Genomic DNA, 17,542 nt, shown 5'->3' with positions numbered 1-17,542 from the left:
CCTCTTAAATCTACTGAAAATACCAATTAGAGAAATTAAGTCTTCTCTGCAGTTACTAAAACTATTTGGTACTTGAGGAAAACAGGCAGATTAATGAAACAATATCACATACAGAAATAGACCCAAACATATTTGGGAACATAGAATGTGTGCTACCTTTCTAAATAGCAGGGAAAAGATAGACTAATAAAACAAAATGTTGCCGGAGAATTGACTGGCCTTTGGAAAGGGGGAGATGCGGAATCTAAATCCCTACCTTACTCTTCCACCAAAAGGAATCATAAATGAATTAAAAACTTAAACATTAAAAACATAAAATGCTAGAAGGAAATGTAGGGAAATTTGAACTGGGGAAAACTTTCTTGACCCGAAATCCAGAAGGCATGATGAAAAAAGAAAACCGGATACCAATTTGTAAAAATTTTAAGCTTCTGTTGAGAAAAAAAGTTTACCCTATCCTGAGTCAAAAGGCAAATGACAAATTGGGGGAAAATATTTACAATACATATTATGAAAGGTTAATCTCCTTAATATGTAAAAGTCTTTAATAATTCAATAAGAAAAAGACTACACTCAATAGAAAATTTGTCAAAGCACATGAACAGATAGTTCACAGAAAAATAAATACAAATAGTTAATAAAGATGTTCAATCTCCCTTATCACTATTTTTTACTTACCAGGTTGATATAAATCATCAAGTAGTCTGATGGCCCAAATGTGGGAATTCTCTAAAGCTCTGTCTACATATTGAGTGACTTCACCAAGGCCATTGTTATAAATCTGACCTATAGACTCACTTGGTCCAATATTTGTCTTCAGCCTGACTTCTCCCCACCTTTTTTCTTACTTTTACGTTTCTTGGGTTAGGAATGTTAGGAAAATACTTACACAGCCGACCACATTGTCGAATTGAAATTACAGGTAGCTGATTCTAGGACCCAACCCCTCCTTTGTCTATCTCAAGGACAACAACTGCATCTGTCTTCATAAACTTTCCAACCATCACCACAAATCACTGGCTACCTCCAGCCAGCTGGAGAGGAAAAAAGAGCCAGCTACATTTACATACACTTTAAGGCAAACACAGTAGCAGAGCAAACAAAAGGCCGGAAATTTAGAGTTCAGTCCAATATTGCTTAAGCAGAGTATTGTTCTCACACAAGGAAGAGTCAGAGGAAGATGGTTGATGGGGCTGGGATCCACATTCAATTGGACACTTCTGCCAAGGGTGCCTGCCAATATCTACAGTCTCGAAGAGAGGGATTTGCTCAGCTAGCTGGCTGCAATTCTTCTGCCTTCTCTGTTATTATCAAGAATTTATGAAGCCCTCCTGGACTCCACAGTGCCTTGTAAGGATCATTTCCAAGCATCGCTTCCACATTGCCTTGAGAATATAGAACCAATCTTCACCATCTCTTTGAAGAGGGGAAAGCAAGACAGAGAGGAAGGAGGGTGCTTCCCACATCAGCCAGCATCTCAGGCACAGAACGGAGACAGCTCACTGCTTCCCATACAGAGAAAGGAGGAGAGACAGAATGGGACAGGAATGAAACGGCAGATTTGACACAAATAATCTTTGATGTGGAGTCACTCTTTAGAAGTCTAAAACATATTTAAACCTACTGAACCGCCCGTGAACGTGGCCATTTGGCCCTCAAGATTTCTAGATCAGTACAACTAAAATGTGTATTGAATGTCTACTAACTACAAAGCATGTCTGCTGACATGTCTGGAGGTGTGAATACCGCTGGGCTTTGCCAAGTCAGGACAGGAGCCTCTAGTCAACTAGTTGCAGTGGAGACTTGTTGAGGCCACTAACCAGTCAGTCCTCTCTTCTGGCACCACTTCATGCCCTGGCATGTTCTGGGTTCTCCTCAGCTCCATTAAATGCCTGGGCGATGCCATGCAGCCTGTCAGCAGAACCTAGCACTTCCCATGTGAAGACCCATCCACTACTTCCTGCCTGTTCCCAGGACAACTTGAGGGCACAACCGTCCCTAAGATCCAAGAGAATGTCTTGACAAAGGGAAGGTTCCTAAGCTATTGAAGATGACATCCCAGCTACAAAGAACTTTCTACGCCTGTTTTTCATGCTCTGTGAGTGTGCCCATGCTTTTCAGACCCAAACAAACTCACATGTTCCCTAGACCCGGATCCAAAACTTACCTCCTCCTACAAACTGTTCTCGCTGTCCCTGGGCAGTGTTGGGGGGATAGGCACCCACACCTCAGCCTGTCCTTCATCACAGCACTTACCACCACACAGAAACCATTCATTTGGTGTTTCTTTCCTCTCCTAGGCCTACAGCTTTCTCTCTTTGGACCCCCAGCTCTCACACTGTGCCTCTCTCCTGCAAATATTCCCATTCTCATTATTAATTCTTCAGCGGAGACAGTGGATTCAACAGTCAGCCCAAAGAAAGCTAACCTGCTGTCTTAGGTTAGGGAATTCCTAGAGGCAGAGGTCAAAATGAGGATTCTAGTGCACATGAGTTATTAAGGAATTGATTTCAGGAGAAACCTGTAAGGGAGTGAGGGAAGAAGGACTGGGCTGGGGAAGGAACTGGAGCCCAGCCACAGCCTGATCCCATGGGAGCTCTAGGGCGTGAACAACTCCACCGAACTGTCCCACCCTAAGACAGGCAGGCCAGGCCTTTGTACCCCACGCTAGTCAGTCACTGGTTGAGAGCCACCTCTGGGAGGAGGGGGTGAGCACCCAGGCATTATCCTGCAAGAGAAATTCTCAAGACTAGGGAGCAACTGAGACCTGTCGGCAGTCCACACCCATAACACGCAGTAGATAAAGGGGGGGCTTCCCTGGTGGCGCAATGGTTAAGAATCCGCCTGCCAATGCAGGGGACACAGGTTCAATCTCTAGCCTGGGAAGATCCCACATGCCGCGGAAGCCCGTGTGCCACAACTACTGAGCCTGCAGTCTAGAGCCCACAAGCCACAGCTACTGAAGCCCGTGTGCCTAGAGCCTGTGCTCTGCAACAAGAGTAGCCACAACAAGAGAAGCCCACGCACTGCAACGAAGAGTAGCCCCCACCTGCCGCAACTAGAGAAAGCCTGCACACAGCAACAAAGACCCAACGCAGCCAAAAATAGAAACAAATAAATAAATAAGTTTATTAAAAAAAAAAAAAAAGAATCCGCCTGCTAATGCAGGGGACATGGGTTCGAGCCCTGGTCCGGGAAGATCCCACATGCCACAGAGCAGCTAGGCCCGTGAGCCACAACTACTGAGCCTGCGCTCTAGAGCCCGCGAACCACAACTACTGAAACCCGCATGCCTAGAGCCCGTGCTCCACAACAGGAGAAGCCTGCGCACGTAACGAAGCGTAACCCCCACTTGCCACAACTAGAGAAAGCCCGCATGCAGCAACGAAAACCCAATGCAGCCAAAAACAAATAAATAAATTTATTTTTAAAAAAATAGATAAAGGGGATCTGGGTGGGTACCAGTAGCGGCCACGACACCTGCTCCACGTTAGGGCTTGAAGCTCCTGTCTCCATCACCTTCCTCTACCCACTCTCAAGCTGGGACAAAACAGCTGCCTGCACAGGATCTCCAGGCCCGGTCGGTACAAGGCTGAGCTGCAGGAATGGGGACAGACTTGCCCAAGTTCTGGACCAGTCAAAATCCTGTAGCTACCCTGTAGCTGTTGCACAAAGGATCCTTTCCTCTTTCTTTTCACAGAACCGCCCCCCCCAACTCACAGGTGTTTCCAGCCTCCCCAAGAATAAATGAGAGGCCAGCCAGGCTCTTGAAATTAACCAGCTCAGTTTCCTGTGATGAGGGCAAGCGTTAAGTCCTCAGGAAGCTTGAGGAGGTGGGAAAGGCATCAAAGCTCTGTTCAAAGAGAGCAGAAGCTCCTCTGTTCTTAGCTCTTGGTTTCTACAGACTCCTGTGCCCTCACTCACTTTCTGTCAGGGAGCCCAGAGAACACACTGAAGTTAATCTGGTCGCAGAGCATCCCCAGGAGGCTAGCTAATCCCTACACAGTTTCTGTTCCAGCCTAGAGACCAAGTGTCTCTCATCTTATTGATCAACTGGGAAGTCCCCAGCAGGCAAATACAGAACAGAAAGGGGGGCCACCCCTGGCTGGAAAGTCCAGAGTGAGATGAAGAACCCCTGTGGTGTTTTGTTTGTTTCCTGTTTCCTAAAGGGTCTTTCTGATTGCATAACAGGAGCCAGGCCCCACCCCACTCCCACCTCAGCTCCAGGGTAGGATGGGGGGGTGCCGGAGCAACAGTGAATTTATAGGACCCAGGCAGTCCCAGTCTCTAAGAAAATATAACTAGGAGAGAGAGACAGGCTGGGAAAGGGGAGGGCTTATTCCATGAAGCATTCCCAGTGGGCCAAACCCCACAGAGCCACCCCCTGACCAGCGAGAAGGACATGCACTTGGCAAGCCTCAGCTGAAACCAAAGTGGGAAGGAGTAACAGCTGAACTCAGGACACACAACATCTCAGAGGTTCTAATTCTGGGTGCTCATTAGACTCTCTTGGAGGGGGAATGGGGTAGGGGGTTAATTTGAAACTCCTGATGTCAGGGCTGCAACTCAGACCAATTTCATCAGACCCTCCGGGAGGAGGTCCAGCCACAAGCATTTTTAAAACCTCCCCAGGTCATGACAATGTACAACCAGGACTGAGAACCACTATGAAATCTGATGGGGATAGAGCTGTGTAAACTGAGGACACCCCCAAATGCATCTCAACGAAGCCTTTCAAGAATGGAAGGAACAGAGTTTTCTAAAAGCAAACTGAGTTGAGTCTTCAGTGCCCCCCTTCCCATTACTAATATTTCAAAGGGGAGAGGGGCAGTGCAGAGCATCCCCGAGGATCAGTGTGTACAGGCACAGAGCTGATGCAAGGGGCCCCATCACCAAACCAGGGCACCACACCCCAGAAGCCAGGGAGCCAGCTGCAGGCCCCAGATGCAAAGGAAACACTAGCTGGGGGCCTGCAGCTTCCCCTTTTGGGGCCTCTCCCCACCTCTTCTCTGAACCCTGGTCGGCCCTGCCCTCTGGGGACGATCTGGAGCTCTAGGGTTGGAGAAGAAAGTTATCTGACACGGTGCTTCATACTATCCATGGCTTCATACTATCCGAGGCAGTATCGAAGACTGCCTCATCAGGTCTCCTGAGGGCCTGCTTTGTAACCAAGCAGTGGGAGAGGAGATAGTGCTGACCCCTCCGCACTTCAGCCTCCTCGTATGGGGGCAGGAAGAAGTGTTGATGGCAAACAGGAAACCCCAGCCCTACTGCGCCACACAAGGAAGGAGACTTGAGCTGCGACCTGGGGCGCTGCCAAGATCTAGAGATTACAAGAGATTCCACCTGAGCCTGTCCTAAACATGGGCAAAATTCGTGCTGCCTAGGAAGGAAACAGCATACTTTGCCTTCCATCTACATGGTTTCTTCAATAAAAGGCCCACTTACTTGTCAAACCCATGTGCCTCCTCCATCCCTTTCCCACCCCATGTCCAGGCCCCCAGGGAACCACCCACATGGTTCTCAGTCACTCTGCTCAGGAAAAGAACATCAAACAGCACCAAAGGGAGAGATAAGGTCAAGTGTACTGGGTATATGTACTCTACTTCCTCAGCTTTATTGTGAATGTGAATACAAAGCTTTGCCCCTCCACACCCCAAAAGGACGTTAGAGGTTAGGGAAAAGGGAGGCGAAGGTATTTGGGAAGAGGTTGGCTTGTCCTGCCTGAGGAGGGAGGGCACTTAACGTGGAGGCAGGTAGCAAAGAGGACTAACAGAAGACTAGTCAAAGGAGGCCCTGGTCTCCTGTTTCCCTCACAAATAGGGAATAGAACAATCACAACAGTATTACTATGTTAATAATAAAACAACAAGTGTGAATAATAGACAACTACCAGAAATGCAAGCTTGCTACAAGCTAGATATTACCTGCTTCGACTCATTTAATCCCCGTAACAACCCCATGAAGAAAGAAACAATAATATTCCCATTTTGTAGATGAAGCAACTGAGGCACAAAGAAGTGAAGTAACTTGTCCAAAGACACACAGCCAGGAAGAAGCAGAGCTAGAGTTCAAACCCAGGACTGTCTGATGCAAAGCAGAACCCTTATTTAGTACAGCTTCTCTTGAGGTGAATGGGAAGAAAGAGTTTTCAGCTAAAAGTCACCTGACCTGGCCATATTCTAGAGAAGTGTATATCAGAATCCCCCAGAGGGCTCATTGAATACAGATTCCTGTCCCCCTCCTCCCAATTTCTGATTCAGTACCTCTAGAGTGGGGCCTGAGAATGTGCATTCCTAGCAAGCTCCCAAGTGATGCTGGTGCTGCTGGTGACAAGACTCTAGAAGCCTTCTCCTATTCCTTACAAGAACCCACAGGGAAGGCTTTATTTTTATCACTTTAAAGATGAGGAAACAGAAGGTCCCGGAGGTCAGGTGAATTGTCCCAGGTCACAGAGCTGACATGATGAGGCCAGTGCTCCTTCTGTGGTGCCCTGGCTGGACATGAGGGTCTCCGAGTAGGACAGGCAGCTGGAGGCTGGCTTCAGCTGCTGGCCACAGCCCTGGGGAAGGCAGGTGAGTCAGTGACTGGCCTGGCAGACAAGCTGAAGGGAAAGCAGACCTTGCAGGAGCCTGGGATGGAGATCCCATCCAGGGACCCAGGTATTTGCAATGTTACAGAGCCACGAATCCCCAGACACAACTCACCCTCTGTCTAAAGAACAAGCTACCCCCTACACTCATGGGCCCCAAAAACAGCCTGCCCCCCTCCTTCTGGAAAAAACCTGGGTGCCTGACTGACAACAGGTACGAGACCCCTGCTGACAGGCAACCTCACTTCTATCTCAGGAGGCAGTCTCTGTCTGGTCCACCTGCCAGATGAGGACCTGAGATTCAGCAGGACAGGTGGCCAAGCTGGGCGCCCTCCTGCCAGCAGCAAGGTCTGCAAAGCCCCAGCTCCTTCCACTGACAGCTGGGTCCTTGACCCTTCTTGCTTAGGCCTTCCTCACACAGGTGTGAGTCCCTCAGTGTGGCTGGGGAAGATCTGAGGGAATGGTCTCTGGATGCCTGCCGGGAAGGCCTGCCTCCTACTCTCACGCCAGCGGGCAGGTGGCCAGTCGAGTGACCCCGAGAGTCACAACAGTCGCCCCCCACCAAACGATCATTCCGCGGGCCCAGATGAGCAACTACTTGTTTATAGGGAAGTCCCGTCAACATCCACAAGCTTTTGACTTCAGGACAGATATTTAGAAGGAAACCTTAGCCTCACAGGGGATGAGCAGGGTGTTGGAATGGGGCCAAAAAAGGCATAAAGGAAGCAAAAACTCCAGACAGAAGAAGCGGTATGTGTGTGAATGTGTAGGTGTGGATGTGAGTAAATGTATAGATGTAGATATGTAAGGGAGAGTGTGTGTGTCAATGTGTCCGTATGGGTGTGAGAGAGCATGCAAGTGCACATATGAATGTGTGGTATGGGTGTGTGAGGGAGTGTGTGTGTGTGCAAAGAACTTAGACTCCAGCTCAGAGAACCCAAAGACCCAGAAAGCGAACCCTCCAGTACCTACAGGCCCCAGGGAAGGTCCTGGCCACCTCTGCCTCCCTGATGGAAGGGAAGCAGCACCTCCGTCATCTTCAGCCAGAGGGACCCTGCCCAGATGGCCCCTCACAGGATAAAACTCAACAAAGTGCAAATCTCCATGTAACTGACTTGGCATGAGGAAAGAGTGGGAAGTTAGTGGAGGCATACAAGACACATAAGACTAAGCATTCCTTCACCTGCATTTCTCAAAACCGAGGGCTATTTTATGGGGTATTTAAAGTCCTGCCTTCAGAAGGGCAAATTAAGCTTTCCTCCAGCCCAATAATTGCAAGGTTTAGGTGGAGCCCTGTCCCACAGGGAGGGCCCAAGGTCTGTGTCACTCTTCATGCTCTGAGCCCCCACTCGCCGTCAGCTCCAGGCACTGCTGGCTTATCCTGGCAGGTGAGGAGGCCGTCTCCAGTTCCGCACTTCCTACAAGCACAGGTTTCTTTCTGGCCACGCTTCCTGTTTACTAAGTGCTTCTCTGAAACTCATCTCTGACCTCACATCCCCTTCCTAAGGGAACCCCAGCAGTTCTTCCCTTTTTTGGTGTTATAGGCTGAGACTATGAGCTTTGTGTGCAGAGATCTTAGGGTTTCCTCTCCTTGCTACACAGGGCCAGGATTGGAAACCCAAAAGCCCAAAGCGCTGGCCTCCTCCACCGCCAGAGACAGGCAGTTTCCTCACCCTTGAAAGCTGTAAGGAAGGCGAGCGGAGGAAGGGTCACTGTGTGCTGAGCCCTCCCCTGGGGTAGCCACTGTGGGGCATCTCACATCCACCCTTTTTTAACCTCATTAATGCCCTACAACAGGTGTGGGGAAAGCTTCACATAGCAGATCTCAGACCCAGGAGAAACAGCTCATCCAGGGGATTCCAGAACATTTCCAGGAGGCTGAGGGGAAGTTTTCCACAAAACCACACTCACACCCTCCTCTGCCTGTCCTGCAACCAGCTGACTAACCCTAAAGAAAAATCAGCACCACGAAAAACCAAACTTCTCAAAATGGCCTTCAAAGACTGTTTCCGTAACATCTTTATACTTCCCCCACTGTCTGGGATTAAAAGAGCAGCCTTCTGGGCAGAAAGAAAACAGGCAGAGCCAGGTGAAGAAATTTCCAGAGAACACAGTAGGCACATCTGTCCTCCCAGACCTACATTCTTTCACCAGCTCGCTGGAGGGTTGGGGCAGGCTCTTGTGGGAGATTGCTTAATGAGAAACTTAAAAACATTTTCCACAGAACAAGACATCCCAGAGTAAAGCCGCTTGACCCACTCCCATGACCCCTGAATAGAGCCACACAACCTAGTATCCAGTTTCTGGGTACCAAAGCTTCCTGACCTCCTCTCACCTCAGGCCAGACTGAAACACACATACACACCCCCTCCCCTGCCCCCACCCCTCTGCACCATGTTCCCAATTATCCTGTCATATACACAACCCACCACATGCACAAGAGATCAATCCTTGCCCCAGATATCTGTATAATCAACTGTAAGAGCCTATGTGGAGCCTTAGGAAGAGGGCACTGATTATCTGAGGCCACTACCCATCTCCCCAGAGTTCTTAGGATCTCATGGATTCTACCAGTTAAAGTCCTCCCTGCATCCCTGGCAGGCTGACCCTGCCTGTCGACGAAGGATTCAGCAGCCATACCCACAGTTGCCATTGGTGGGTATTTAGTAGGTTGAGTTGAGCCACAGCGTCAGAAATACACAAAGGATGCTTAAAATAGAAAAGCTGAGGCTCTCCTTCTCAATCTTTAAGAAAGATGGTCTCAGCAACATGACTTCCACCTGGTTTGGACCTCACTCACTGCATGACAGCTATTAGGTTTGAGGCACAGTGAACCCCAAGCACACCCTTTCAATCCCACCACCACACACAGAAAACCCTGGGATAAGATGATTTGCCAGCAACCAGCAAGCCCCAAATGTGATTAGTTCTGAGGCCCACTGGTCATCCACCTTTGTCCTGCCAGGCTGAGATGGAGGTCAGACGCTGACCCCCACCCCAGGTAATGGCGGCAGAGGCAGCAAGGATGGCCAGGACCTTGTGGCCCAGCCTGAAATGACAATACCAGAGACCAAGCACCACAATTCTCTCCCAGGTCTTTCTTGTTCCTTTCCTTTTTATTACACAAGTAAAACAGACTTTTTTAATTTTAAAAATATAGATAAGCAAAAAGATTAGGATCCACAAAAGGCCAAGTACTGTGCAATTGCACTTTTATAAGAAACATAGAATAGGGAAATTCATGAAGACAGTAAGTATAATAGAGGTTACCAGGGGCTGGGGTGCAGGGAGGGAATGGGGAGTTAATGTTCAACAGGTACAGTCTCTGTTTGGGATGATGGAAAAGTTCTGGAAATGAATAACGGCAATGGTCATACAACACTGTGAATGCACTTAATGCCACTGCTATGGTCTGAATATCTGTATCCTCCCCGAATTCATATGTTGAAATCCTATGATGGTATTAGGAGGTGGGGCCTTTGGGAGGTAATTAGGTCATAAGGGTGGAGCCACGAATGGGATTAAAGGAGACCCTTCCAAGCCCCTTCTGCCATGTGAGGATATAATGAGAAGTCTGCATTCTGGAAGAGGACCCTCACCTGACCACGCTCACACCCTGACGACTCCCAGACTCCATAACTGTGAGAAATAAATTTCTGTTGTTTGTAAGTCATTCAATCTGTGGGATTTGTTATATAGTATAGCTCAAACAGACTAAGACAGACGCTGAACTGTATACTTAAAAATGGTTAAAAAGGTAAATTTTATATTGTGTATATTTTACCATGATAAAAAATCGAAAATATTTAATGTAAAAAATTTAAGATCAAAATCTTCCAAAATTCCACCACTCAGAGACAACCACTATTAACATTTTTCTATATATCATTCCAGAGGCAAATAAGTGGATGATATGATATATCTTACAAAAATAGCACATTGTTTGGTAACCTACTTTTTAGAAATGTATCCTATTTTCCCATGTTAACAGATACACATCTGTATCCTAAATTTTTTGTAGTCACATGGTATTTTAATGTATAAATACACCATGATTAACAATTTTACTATTTGGGGGCATTTAGTCTCCGTTTTTGTTGTTGTTATTATTATAAAAAACGCTGCATGGGACATCCCTTATGCACATATTTTTCTTCATGTGTCCAATTATATCCTTAGGATAAGAATTCCTATGGGTGGAATTGCTGAGTCAGGGACTCCCTCAGGAGGATTATCAATGGAGCATTGTGAGTAAAACCCAACTAGGAACGCTGAATTCTGTCATATAGAAGTCTCTTCTTCCACATGGACTTTTCTTGGTTTCCACTTGGGTGTCTACAGCATTGCATAGTGGTTCAGGAAAGTAGGGCATATCCTTTCCATATCCTCCTTACCCACTCCTCAGGCCTCCTCTGGGGACACATCATGCCTACGTCATTAAGTGAAACTGGTACACAAGGAAGGCAAACATTTTACTGGGATAATTCTACTGAAATCCCTTGTGCCAGCAGAAAAGACTAAAACTTTAGGATGGCCCAGTGCTGGGTGCCCCATGGTGGGCAACCTAACTGTAGACATATGAAAGGTTTTCTTTTGTTAAATGCTGTTTTGTACTGACAGAAGGAGAATGCAATAGACTCTTCCTGAGGAGACCAAGGGCCAGAAGGGACCTGTGGAATCATCTAAGGCCTGGCTTTGGAGATGGGGAAACCAAGGCCCCCAAAGACTCAGAGCACTCACTTCAATAATCTTTAACTGAACCTCAGAAGTGTCTCATACACAGTGATTCAGCCAGTTCAGGGCACAGCTGAACATACCTTAAATTTTGACACCTAGTACAATTGGCTGCACAGCGCGGCTTGTGGGATCTTAGTTCCCTGACCAGGAATCGAACCCGCGCCCCCTGCAGTGGAAGCACTGGAAGCCTGTAGTCTTAACCACTGGACCGCCAGGGAAGCCCCCACACCTAGTACAATTCGTATCCTCCTCACCCTGTGTACAAACTCGGAAATTAAGATCACTGATCACATCCCAGCCCAGTCAAGGCCAGGTGTGTGCTAGAGCTGGCTCCTACTGGCTCTCAAGCCTCTCTCTCCAAAGTATTATAATTCTCTATGGTCCACCAAAACACCCATTCCCAAATCCATCATAGCCCCGTCTGTACTACTCAAAGAGCCAGCAAATGTTTGCCTGAATGCTTGCTGTGTGCCAGGCCCCTGTTTGAGCACGTATCACAGTGAGATAGTTATCATTTCCATCATACAGCAGGGGAAACTGAGACTCAGAGACTTTATTTTTTTTTCTTCTCATTTTTTATTCAGTCAACAATATTTAAGAGGAATCCAAGATATAAAAGGCATTTTGCAGGATGCTACCAAGGTGAGTCAGTCAAGGACTCTGCTCTCAAATTTCACAAGGTGAGAGAGAACAATGAAACAAGAAGGAAAGGGATGGGCAAAATGTGGGATGAGAAGGCAAAAGATGGGGCTGTACTCCCATGGGGCATAGTCAGGGAACAATTCCTGGACGCAGTGACATTGGAAGTAGCTGGAAATGTGGCCCCAAGCTTTTCAGCCCTGAGTAGGTCCTGCTGGGTGGTAGGAGTGTTCTACTTTATCAGAACCAGGGTTTATCTTTTTTTTTCCATTATGGTATATTACAGAATATGGAATATAGTTCCCTGTGCTGTACAATAGGACCTTGTTGTTTATCCATTCTATGTACAATAGTTTGCATCTGCTAGTCCCAAACTCCCAATCCAACCCTCCCCCTTGACAAGGTCTATTCTCTATGGAGACTCAAAGACTTAAAATGACTTTTTAACTACAGACGAAAGCCTTAGGTTGGTTTCCCCCAGAAGTTGACCATAAGACAAGGATTTGAGGACTTCCCTGGTGGCACAGTGGTTAAGAATCTGCCTGCCAATGCAGGGGACACAGGTTCAATCCCTGGTCTGGGAAGATCCCACATGCCGCAGAGCAACTAAGCCCGTGTGCCACAACTACTGAGCCTGCGCTCTAGAGCCCGTGAGCCAGAACACTATACTGAGCCTGTGTGCCACAACTACTGAAGCCCATGTGCCTAGAGCCCGTGCTCTGCAACCAGAGAAGCCACTGCAATGAGAAGCCCGCACACCACAACGAACAGCCATCCCCGCTCACCACAACTAGAGAAAGCATGCATGCAGCAATGAAGACCCAATGCAGCCAAAAATAAATATAAAATAATAAATAAATTTATTTTAAAAACATAAGAGAAAAGTATTAAAAAAAAAAAAGACAAGGATTAGAGTGCAAGTTGAAAGGGAGTGGGAAAGTGAAAGAGGGAAAGGAAGGCAGCCAATGAAGGGAGACAGTTATTACTGTTAGCAACTGGGATATGGTTCTACAAGGCAGCTCTGAAAGACAGCATGGAATATGCCTCAAAGTTACCCCAACAGAGAGGTGAGGGAGTTGGAGTATTTATATACTTTCTCCCATCACTCACTGGTTGAGGTCAAGGGAACACAGGAAGGATGTTGACAGCATCTATTACATTGCCCAATATCATGCTGCTAGAAATTCTGAATGCCATTCAAACTCCAAATCCAACAGTTCTTTCATTTCTCTATAGAAAGGAGCAGTTAATCAAACTAACACTATGGATAAAGTGTTATGCTGGTAAAAGTAAACCTATTTGCCAAGTCACTTCGGATTAACATGTCCAAGGAAATATAAGGTATCTTTTTGCTAATTTTTATCAATATAAGGAATAGAAAAAGCCATTCTAAGTCACTTTGCTCATCTCACGGGAATTAACCAAATGCCCTTCCCTGCCCGCTTCTTCAGTGAGAGGTTGCCTTCTCTAGTTCAGTCACAGCGGCCTTGGGCAGGAGTTCTACAGCCTCAAGCTGTCATCCCCGAGCAGCTGCATCAACCTCTGATTACAGGCTCCAGAGTCTACCATCCAAGGGATGATTAAAAAATGACCCTCTGGCCACCTAGCCAATGGAGTCTGGAAGATGTTCCTGTTTACTGTGCCCTGCTCCCCCATTGCCTCCTGCCCCATCCCCTCCCCCACCACGTCCTCCATGGGAATCCACAAATAGCCAAATAAATGAAGCCTTCAGTCATGGGCCTGTGCTAGCTTATGCAGCCTCAAAGATTTATTTACAATTCTTCTGGAGAGGCAGGGAGGTGTTTAAATAGCACAGTGTGTCATTGGGATAAATAAAGACCAAATTGTGAAGAGTGGTGGGAGGGGCGGGGAAGTGTAGAAGGAGACCACTGCCCTAGTTTTACAAACCCAGCTGTAGCAGCTCTCCGCAACTATAGCTTGAAGACAGAGACTGTACGTCTTCTTCCATTCTAAGAACACTACTGAGACCTGCCCAGTTTCTCACTCTGGGCAGAGGAAAATGAATGTGGACAAATCCTGAGACTGCTCTTGGGATCATCCAGTCTCTCAAGTTCTCCAAGGGATTCTCTGACAATCTGGTCCCCCCTCCACACCTCACCTCCCGGTGAGGACACTTCCTGCCAAAAGTATCCTAGAGAAAACTGAAGGAAATAATTAGGCCAAGGTCCTTTTGTACTTTGGTGACAGGACCCCCTTCTGGCAAGGCCCGCAGTCCAGCTCTTGGCACTCCAGCATAGGTGCCAGAATACTTGGTCCTGGACACCTCTCCAGCCAACTCTCTTGGCCATTCCTAAGGCGCTCATGCACAGAAAGCAGACAAAAAGCTTGGCTCCAGGAAACAGACCAAGAAATCAAAGCAAAACTCGGTAACTGAGTGGTCCCAGGTAGGCCAGTGCATCCAAGAGTGACGAGGAGAGCTGAGGGGCTGAAAACAAGGTGTAGGGTTGTCAACCATCCTGGACCAACTCCTAGGATAACACAAACTGGAGAGAGGGCCTGGACCCAGAACAGAAGCCATGCAGAGATGCAGAGAAGTGGACTCTGGGGCAGAGCGAGACCACCCTCAGGAAGGCGGGGGTGCTGCCAGCCGGAGGCACAGCAGGGGCAGAATACTGCACAGGCCCTGGCCCACTCAGCCAGGTGCAAAGGGCATATCTTCTACCTTCCCCTGGAAGAGGGTATGACTAGGGGCCCAAATCCCCTGGCCTTCTCTCAGCCAAGCTCCCCAAAAGTATCCCTCATCATTCTAACCAGATTTCACCAGCATAAAAAACTAGGGCAGAGGAACATAGGATATGCCTAGGTTGCACTCCAAAGATTATCCTATCCCCCCTGCACTCCACCTCTGCTCTCCCTTCTCCTGAAGGAGGAGCAGGATTCACCTTCCAGCCTTCTCAGCACAGGGAATCCCGAATCGAACCAGCCCAGGCTCCCAGGTGCCTGGGCAGGTTGCATGCTCTATCTCCACCTCCTTGTCCCAAGGCAAGAACTACCCTCTTTCCAAAGCTACTGTCCTCTCCGAGCACAGGCATCATTTGAGGTCCTCTTCTGTCCCCCTGAGGCCCACCCGACTGCAGCAGCTCCCAGGCATCAGGCTGACCTGTTCAGAGGAGAAAGCACAGCTGGTGCCCACACTCATGGCCATACTCCAGGGTCTCTGATCCCAAATGGGCACCTCACAGGCAGACTCCACATTCTCTGAGACACTGCATTTGGACACAAGTTTGAAAACAAAAAAACAAAACAAAACAAAACTCCTCAAACTACCCAATATAGCCACTGAGAAGTTTCTTTAATTCTTCAGACCACCTGCAGAAAAATTTCCCAGTAAGGAAATGTGGATTGGTGAATAGAATAAATCCAACCCCAGATTCCTCAACCAGATGCTTGGGAAAGAAGGCCCCTGGCTCTGTCTCACAGCTGTTTAAAAGAATCATTGTTTCTAATTCTTTCCTCCCATTGTACCAAGATCAACTGTGGCAGGAATTGTTATTTGTCAGCTCATTGGTTCATACATTCATTCATCACATGTAAAGTACTTACTATAAATTTGGCCAGTTCTAGACATGGCCTCTGTTCTCTGGGAGAACAAGTTTTAGGGATCCAGATTCCACACACGTAGAAATAAAGTGCATCGCAGCGTTCAGAAGCCTGGCGCTCAGCTCCTCCTGTCACTGAGGCGCAGAGGTGCGGTGGACAACCCAGGACCCACGGAGCGCCCCAGGGTAAGATGGAACCCTATATCTCCCTGTCAGGCCACCGTGCCTCTCTGCTGTCCCCAGGGATCTCCCAGCTTAGGAACTGAGCGCAGTGCAGGCACTCGAAATGCAGAAGTGGCCGGGGTCGGCCCAAGGCACTTGCCTCTCTGGCGAGAGAGGATGCAAAGCCGAGAACCAGCGACCTCCGGTATCAGCTCCGGAGACGGGCCGCGAGCCGGCAAAGGGGAAGTACAACGAGGACCCAGGGCCCCCGCGCATCCGGCGCCCTTCTGAAGGCCAAGGGAGTCTCGGGCGCCGGAGGTTGGAACCCGCCTCCAGGGAATCGTCGGTTGAGCCGGGAAGAACAGGACCAGATTAGGATCGGACACCCCCCAGGACACCCCCCGATAAGGGTCGGGGCCTGCCATCCCTGCACCTGCCCGCCCGGCACCTTCTAGCCAGGGAATCCCGGGGACCCCGGGGATAGGGTGGGGGCGCCTTCCTGCAGCCGCCCTCGGCGTGGAGAGAAGGAAGGACGCCCCAGGAATCGGAGGGGGAGGACGAGCCTAGAGCCACAACTTTCTCCCGCGGAAGGCGGGCAGGCTGGGGTTCCGCACCTACGCGGCCCCTGCGGAGTCCACACGCCCGGGAACCCCCAGTGTCTGGGGAAGAAGGGAGGAGAACAGGAGCAGACGAGGACTGAGGGGCTGACTTGGACGGGGCAGGGGACACTGCAGGAAAACTTTCGGCAAGGGGAGAGAGGACCGCCCAGTGCACCACACCTTGCGCCCCGCAAATCGGGCCCGGAGCCTCGCTCCCCGCGGCCCGCGGCCCGCGCCTTGCCTGCGTCCGGAGCCGGCTGCACCTCTCGCGCGCTGCGGGGACCTTGGAGTTGGAAAGTGGGGGTGTTGCGGCCGCGGACGGCTCCAGCCAGCGTCTCGGTCAGCGGTCGGCGGGCCCAGCTCCCTTACAGCCTTGCTGAGCTTGCGGCAGCCGCGCGATTGGGGTTCGGGCGCCCAGTCCCCCTTCGCCCCTCCTCGCCCTCTCTCCCGCCCCTCTGCCTTTATCTGCCCCAATCGGATCTGACCGCCCTCCCTCCCCCTCTTTCTTTAGCTCTCCATCTCTCCCTCCACCCCTCTTCCCTGGCCTTTCTTCTTCCCCCTCCTCTCCCGCCCTCCCTCCCCCCCGGGGGGGCGGGGCTTCTCCCCTCCCTCCCAGACAAAGCTGTAGCTGCTCATCCCCTGCGAGTCCGGGCTCAGGCTGCCAGCGCCTCTTCCGGCCTGGGGTGGAGGGGTAGAAGTGAGGGGGTGGGGAGGATGAGCTGGCTCACTCACCCCATTCTCCGCGGCCTTCTCCAAAAGGGATATAGTCTTGGCCCGAGCCCCTTGGTTTGCTCCGGGCCGTGACAGCCACTCCCAGAGAACAGTCACGCTGCCCCGCGGAGCCCACGTCGAGCGCCCTGGATTCCCCAGGCAGAGGATGCGGGATTTTTTGATATGGGATTTTTTTCTAACACTTGCTTATCCCAAAAAGGGTTTGAGCTGAGCAAGGCCCCTTGGACTTCGCGGGCTGGCAGACGTGACAGAAATGTGAAGGAGGCCAAGTTTCTTTGTCCTCCTCTCACCTCCCCCTCTTAGCCATCCCTGGACCTCCAGGGCCTCTCAGTATACACGGAGCCCTAGAGCACCCCAGATTTGGGGCGCCCTATTTGTTCCCTCGCTTTTATCACAACTGTCCCCCAACATACATACTCCAACCCTGCAGGGTCGGTCCCCATGCCTTTCAGCGTGGAAGGGGGACTAAGGATTAATGGGTAGACAACCCTCAGGGTACAGCTGGGTCAGCTCATCCCTCC

At 49.5% G+C, this 17,542-nt stretch overlaps 1 protein-coding gene across 6 annotated transcripts in view; it reads right to left on the bottom strand.

Moving 5' to 3' along the window:
* The window catches only part of RASSF2 (Ras association domain family member 2), a 48,830-nt gene extending 32,118 nt beyond the window's left edge, over window positions 1-16,712 (bottom strand). Inside the window, exon 1 of one of the 6 annotated variants that reach the window (XM_022556446.3) lies at window positions 16,470-16,712. The gene's annotated coding sequence lies outside the window, so the exon portion shown is untranslated. Of the gene's footprint in view, window positions 1-15,089; window positions 15,196-15,532; window positions 16,418-16,469 lie in introns of those variants that run through there. The other 5 variants (XM_022556445.3, XM_022556450.2, XM_089896596.1 and 2 more) reach the window with 5 other exon arrangements.
* Between the last annotated feature and the right edge of the window lie 830 nt (window positions 16,713-17,542).

The sequence above is a fragment of the Delphinapterus leucas genome, chromosome 15 (assembly GCF_059928025.1).
Source record: "Delphinapterus leucas isolate spDelLeu-1000000601 "Yukka" chromosome 15, BTC_Dleu_Yukka2, whole genome shotgun sequence".
Classification (NCBI taxonomy): Eukaryota; Metazoa; Chordata; class Mammalia; order Artiodactyla; family Monodontidae; genus Delphinapterus; species Delphinapterus leucas.
Note: the sequence above shows the minus strand (reverse complement) of the source record. Positions and strands in the feature narration are given on the sequence as shown.